This window comes from Berghia stephanieae, chromosome 11, assembly GCF_034508935.2.
Source record: "Berghia stephanieae isolate SIO BIC M18660-M18661 chromosome 11, UCSD_Bste_1.3, whole genome shotgun sequence".
NCBI lineage: Eukaryota > Metazoa > Mollusca > Gastropoda > Nudibranchia > Aeolidiidae > Berghia > Berghia stephanieae.
Window position 1 is genome coordinate 29,579,684 of NC_088370.1, and position 7,500 is coordinate 29,587,183.

The 7,500-nt window shown below is 37.5% G+C and overlaps 1 long non-coding RNA gene across 1 annotated transcript; it reads left to right on the forward strand.

Moving 5' to 3' along the window:
- The first annotated feature begins 6 nt into the window (after positions 1-6).
- LOC144956692 (uncharacterized) lies at positions 7-3,201 on the forward strand. Its single transcript, XR_013642001.1, has 2 exons — positions 7-2,962; positions 3,148-3,201. It is a non-coding gene; the product is annotated as an uncharacterized LOC144956692 (long non-coding RNA).
- The last annotated feature ends 4,299 nt before the right edge of the window (positions 3,202-7,500 follow it).

A 7,500-nucleotide genomic window follows, 5' to 3' on the forward strand; every position in this document is an offset into this window, starting at 1 on the left:
GGTTTTGTTTAGGTCCTTGGCTGAGAGGAACAAAGTCTTATATAAAGTGTTATTAGTTTCGGGAGGTACATACTGTGTCTTCTATCTCCTTATATCTGTTTTCCAATATGCTTTCTGTCTTTGTCTTGGAATGAGATTACTTGGTTTTGTCCTGGCCCTGACCGGAAACCCTTGGTGAGAGGGAAACAGTCAAATGTATAGTTAGTTTTGGGAGGTGATATTTTTTTTCCTTGTAAATCATCTCTGTTATGCACTGTATTATGTCTTCTTTATATTATATTGATTTGTAAAACATTTGAGTGTATCCCTCTTAGTGGGACCTGTGCTTGTGTCTGGATAAGACTTTTAGGTGATCTCAAACTAAGTACTTTGATAGTGTGCTCTTGGAATCTACATCTTTTTCCTATTTGAACCAATTCCCCTTTGTCGTACCTTTTCTTGGGTGATCTAATTGCAATTCTAAAACTTTTGACTATTCCATTTTCTTCCTTTTTTCTGGCGCTGAAATGACCTTAATGTGTTGCAAGTGCCGTAAAACCTTGAAAACAAAACAAACAATTTTTTCATTTCTAAATCTTCTTATCTTTTACTTACTTATCCTCTTGGTTCCTTGGTGAAACAAAAGACGCACTTGGTGGGGATCCTGATCTCCCATAGCGGGCAGGGGGGTACATACTGTGTCTTCCTGGGTGGGGATCCTGATCTCCCATAGCGGGCAGGGGGGTACATACTGTGTCTTCCTGGGTGGGGATCCTGATCTCCCATAGCGGGCAGGGGGGTACATACTGTGTCTTCTATCCCCTTAATCTGTTTTCCAACGTGCTTTCTGTCTTTGTCTCGGAATGAGATTACTTTGTTTTGTCCTGGCACTGGCCGGAATCCTAGCCGGGAGGGAAACAGTCAAATGCATAGTTATTGTTTTGGGAGATGATATTTTTTTCCTTGTAAATCATCTCTCTGTTATGCATTATTATTTTTATTTTGAATGTATAATGTAAGCATTTGAGTGTGTCCCTCTTTGTTGGATTTTGTGCTTGTGTCTGGATGAGACTTTTAGGTGATTTTAAACTAAGTACATTGGTGGTATGCTCTTGGAATCTATATCTGATCCCTATTTGTTCTCAGTTCCCCTTTGTCTTACTTTTTCTTGGGTGCTTTAATTGTAATTCTAGAACTTTCTACAATCCCATTTTCTTCCTTTTTACTGGCGCTGATATAACCTAAATGTGTTGCAAGCGCCGTAAAACCCTAAAAACAAAACAAAACAAAAGACGCCAACAAAGTTCCTCCAGGCATCTCTGTCCTGGGCCAGCCAACTCAGCTCATTCTATGTCTTTCCAGACTCTTTCATCTCCTCTTTAACTGTCCTCCTCCAGGTGCCCATTAGTCTTCCTCTCTTTCTCTTTCCCGGTGGTAACCATCTTAGTGCTGTGTAAAAGCAGTCTGGACTTTTTCATTTGGAGAACGTGACTCAGCCATTTCCGTCGTCTGTAGTTGACTTCATCCACAACGTTTTGCATTCTTGTGCGCCTGGAGATTTCTTCATTGATAACATTATTGGCTGTTGTTCTTACCTCTTGAACTATTATATTTTTTGTTTGTTTGAATGGAATATTTTGTAAACAGTGGGATCCTGTGCTTGTGTCTGGATAGAACTTTTGATCTCAAAGTGCATTAATAGTTAAATTTGCTCTTGGAATCTATTTCTGTTCCCTATTTGAACTCAGGTTCCCTTTGTCTTTCTTTTTTCTTTTTTTTCTTTTAACGTAAGTCTATAATTTTTTGACTGTCCCATTTTCTTCTATTTTTCCTGGCGCTGAAGTGACCTAAATGTGTCGTAAAACCCCCAAAAACATGAAAATTCCCCCCCAAGTTCCATGTTTTGGGCGATAATTTTTGTTTTTTTATCATCTAAACCACCCAGTACCTAATACATAAGGGGTCCCAATAGCCTAGTTGGTAGAGCGCTCGCTGCACACGCAAAGGGCCCAAGATCGATCCCGGGTGCAGTGGAGATTTTTTTCTGACCCCCCCCCCCCCCCCCCTCCACCTCTGTTCACCCAGCAGTGATTGGGTAGCTGGGTCTGTTAGATCTAGAGGAAAGTACTTTGTGATAGACTAGCATCCTATCTAAAGGGTGCGGGTGGTTGGATGGGAGCATCACCCTTGAATCATATACCTATGATGTTCGCATGGGTGTACGATCCGATAGTGATGTCATTTCTTCTTCTCTTTACTAGCCTATCCTGCTTCTTTGGTTTGTGATTGTATTTTTGACAGGGGATATTTTTTTTTCTGTAAATCTTCTGCCTGTTTGTTCTTGGTTATTTATAATTTAGCTTATGATATCTTTAGGTTATGATTTTGATTTACATACTATTTTTGTTAGATTGCTTGTTTTTTTGTTTCAGCGGTCTCTCATATAACCTCAATTGTGTTGGAAGAGACCTAAAGCAACAAACAAAAAAAATAAATAAAAAATAAATTAAAAAAAAAAAAATATCTAAAGGGTAACAAGCAATTGCTATTGTCCATTTCACGCCATAGAAACCGGGATAAACTCCGGCTCCATGGGCCTAATGGCTTTGAAAGACTACTTTACCACCTAATACCTTTATAAGATGGTTGGACATATTATATGAGAGGACTCACCATACACTCAAACACTGACAGATGGACACACACACACACACACACACATTTACATACATACACACACATACATGCACACTCTCATACACATACACACAAAATACTGGCTATGAAGGACTACTTTACCACCTAATACCTTTATGAGATGGTCGGTCAGATTTTATGAGAGGACTCACCATACACTCAAACACTGACAGATGGACACACACATACATATACAACACACACATATACAACACACATAACACACACACAATACTGGCTCTGAAGGACTACTTTACCACCTAATACCTTTATGAGAGGACTCAAGGCACACCATACACTCAAACACTGACAGATGGACCCACACATACACATACACACACACACACACACACACATATATACATACACACACACACACACACACACACACAAAATACTGGCTTTGAAGGACTATTTTACCACCTAATACCTTTATGAGATGGTTGGTCAGATTTTATGAGAGGACTCAAGGCACACCATACACTCAAACACTGACAGATGGACACAAACACACACACACACACACATTCACACAAAATACTCATCTAACTTGCCTAATTTGGAAAGTTTGCGTGTGTAACGAGCTTTGCAATTATTGTAATTTTTCGCTACTTTCTTTAATTGTCAACATGGCCTCTCTTACTCTCAATCAGGGAAGAGTGTGTGTATAATATATTATATATATATATATATATATATATATATATATATATATATATATATATATATATATATATATATGTTGTGTGTGTGTGTGTGTGTGTGTGTGTGTGTGTGTGTTAGAGAGAGTTTAGAGAAATTGAAAGATAGAGAGAGTAAGAGAGTGAAGAGAGAGGGGGGGGGGGGGGGAGAGAAAAGAGATAAAGAGTGGGGGGGGGGGGGGGGGGGGTAAAAGGGAAAGGGATAGAGTGAGAGATAGAAAGAGAGAAAGATAAATAGAGAGAGAGAGAGAGAGAGAGAGAGAGAGAGAGAGAGAGAGAGAGAGAGAGAGAGGTTGCATAATATCTTTATTGCTTTTAATGACCGTTTTATCACCAATCATAGTCTGCATTAGTGCAAATATAATAACGTCGGTGTTAGAGAATTGTAAAATTTATTGTTTCAGTGAAGATACATCTTTAGTCACAACTAACTGGCGTTAGAATTCATGTATGAAAGTGAAAGTGTAAAGTACAATAAAATTGATATACTCTCTCTTGACTAAATTTGTTTGTTATGTTCATTTTGTCATATTTCATTTTATGTTATTACACTTGTAATATTATTGGAAAGCCCTACCACTTCTTTGTACTGTGTGGGGGGGGGGGGGGGGGGGGGGGGCTTTGACCTCCCATGGTGGGCAGGAGGTCATGCTGTGTCTTCTATCCCCGTACATCTGTTTTCCGAATTGCTTTCTGTCTTTGTCTTGGAATGGGATTACTTCGTTTTGTCTTAGCCCTGGCCGGATTCCTTGACTGGGAGGGAAACAGTCAAATTATGGGAGATGATATTTTTTTTTCCTTGTAAATAATCTCTCCTCTATGTATTGTTAGTTATGTATTATGTAAACATTTGAGTGTGTTCCACCTGGGTGGGGTTCCTGACCTCCTATAGTGGGCAGGGGGGTACATACTGTGTCTTCTGTCCCCTTATATCTGTTTTCCAACATGCTTTCTGTCTTTGTCTTGGAATGAGATTACTTGGTTTTGTCCTGGCCCTGGCCGGAGTCCTAGCTGGGAGGGAAACAGTCAAAGTCAAATGCATAGTTATTGTTTTGGGAGATGATATTTTTTCCCTTGTACATCATCTCTCTGTTATGTATTATTATATTTGTTATTTTGAATTTATAATGAAAGCATTTGTTGGATTTTGTGCTTGTGTCCGGATGAGACTTATAGGTGGTCTCAAACTAAGTACTTTGATAATGTGCTCTTGGAATCTACTGATCCCTATTAGTTCCCGGTTCCCCTATGCCTTACTTTTTCTTGGGTGCTGTATTTGTAATTCTAGAACTTTTTACTATCCCATTTTCTTCCTTTTACTGGCGCTGATATAACCTAAATGTGTTGCAAGCGCCGCAAAACCCTTAAAAACAAACAAAACAGTGTGTTCCACATAGTGGGATCCTGTGATGTTGTCTGGATGAGACGTTAAGGTGATCTTAATCTAAGTACATTGATAGTGTGCTCAAAGAATCTACAGATATCTGTTCCCTATTTGAACCAATTCCCATGTGTCTTACGTTTTCTTTGGTGCTTTGATCGTAAATCTAGAATATTTTGACTATTCCATTTTCTTCTTGATACTGGCGCCGATATGACCTAAATGTGCCGCAAGCGCCGTAAAAAAAAATATTTAAAAACAAACTAACAACTTATATATGTAAAACGTAATCGCTGAATAAAGTTTTGTACTAGTTAAACTAGTACAAAACTTTATTCAGCGATAAACTAGTACAAAACTTTATTGAGCGATAAACTAGTACAAAACTTTATTCAGCGATAAACTAGTACAAAACTTTATTCAGCGATAAACTAGTACAAAACTTTATTCAGCGATAAACTAGTTCAAAACTTTATTCAGCGATAAACTAGTACAATACTTTATTCAGCGATAAACTAGTACAAAACTTTATTCAGCGATAAACTAGTACAAAACTTTATTCAGCGATAAACTAGTACAAAACTTTATTCAGCGATAAACTAGTACAAAACTTTATTCAGCGATAAACTAGTACAAAACTTTATTCAGCGATAAACTAGTACAATACTTTATTCAGCGATAAACTTGTACAAAACTTTATTCAGCGATAAACTAGTACAAAACTTTATTCAGCGATAAACTAGTACAAAACTTTATTCAGCGATTACGTTTTACATAGAACTAGTTAGTTTGTTTTAAATTTCTATCCCCTTATATCTGTTTTCTAACATGCTTTCTGTCTTTGTCTTGGAATGAGATTACTTGGTTTTGTCCTGGCCCTGTTCGGAGTCCTTTGACCTCTCATTGTGGGCAGGGGGTTACTTGCTATGCCTTCTATCCTCTTACAAGCATAGCTGTCCGCTCAATGAAAGGAGCCCGTTCAATGATAAGTCGAGCAACTAAAAATTTATGAATCAAAAGCTCTTCCTTTTTACTGGCGCTGATATGACCTAAATGTGTCAGTGCATGACATAATCAATCGGAAGGCGAAAATTTTGGATTAGCATTTTTTTTTCATTTTCTGAAAGAATATGCCCCCCCAGAGCATTTTAATCTTTAATTGAAGTAAATCGGGTGATTTTTCATGAAGTTATGGTCAGATGTATGGGAAACGTATCCAGCAACCTTTCTCAAAATTTTATGTTTTTTTCAACTTGACTAGCTGTAAAAAAAAATATATGTAGAAGTGAAATTAAGCTTTGATATTTCCCGAAGACGTACAAAAAGGGTTGAATTAATAATTTATGACAAGAACTTATTTATGATAAAAATTGACCTTCTAACTAAGCTTGGCAATATCTCAGTTCAAGCCTTTTCACCATCCGACTGATTATGTCATTCACTGTAATAAATGTGTCGCAAGCGCCGTAAAACCGTTAAAAAAACAAAGCTCAACTTATAATAACTGCATCTTCAATTTCTTTGTTCCTTCATTTATTTTCATCAAAAATCCACAATTTCGAAAACAAGCCAACTGATGTTGTGCGTTTACTTACCAAAAAAAAAAAAACTCATAACAATGCCAACCGGATATAACGTACTAACACACAAAACAATGTGTAGCCTTTAACGTTTATAGTCGTAACGTATTTAAAAAAAAATGAAAATCCACACGAACTTGCAAGTTCTAGCCGAACCAATTCCAAGATCCATTTTCAGAGATTTAACTTTTTGAATAGCATCCCATATCATCAATGCATGTTCAAGACAACCTAAATAGGCCAGGGATAACTTCTTTTTTGTATCGAAGTGCGGCTATGTGGTCTTGTTGTATGACACTCACTTTCGGATCGGAAGGTCCTTGGTTCGATCCTCGTTCGGCGCATAGTTTAGTCCTTGGAAAAGGCTATTTACTCGCATTCTCTCACCGTCCTCATGTGTAAAATGAGTACCTGGCTGTTAACAGCGTTGACTCTGTCGGTTAGAAAAACCCAGTACTATGGCCTATCAGTCGCCGTGTCTCGTTCTACATGTTAAGTGTTGCTGTTGGTCAGGGCCCCTTTGTAAAGCGCTTTTGAATACGTCAAATGGATATTGCGCTATAGCTCAAGCTCAAGTGTTGATGAAGCCATTTCCCATGAGGTATTCTGTCAATCATAATTTGTACTTTCAACTCGTTATATCACCGTTTTGCTGAGGTTCCAACAATGGGGGTATAACCATTTTTTTTTATCGTATATGTATTATATGATACAGTGAATGACATAATCAGTCGGATGGTGAAAAGGTTTGAACTGAGATATTGCCAAGTTTAGTTAGAAGGTAAATTTGATCGAGTGAGAATGAGTTCTTGTCATAAATGATTAAATCAAGCATTTTTGTACATATTCGGGAAATATCAAAGCTTAATTTGACTTCTAAATAATTTTTACAGCTTGTCAAGTTGAAAAAGTTGTTGGATACCTTCCCATACTCTGACGATGACTTCACGAAAAATCACCAAATTTACTGCAAATATGGATTAACATGCTCTGGGGAGCATATTCTTTCAGAAAATACAAAAGTAATGCAAATCCAAAATTGTCACCTACTGACTGATTATTTCATGCACTGACACACATTTGTTCTGATTTACGCAACAAACAAACAAACAAACAACGAACATTTTTAAGTCACGTAGAATTTAATACATCAAAAGCAACA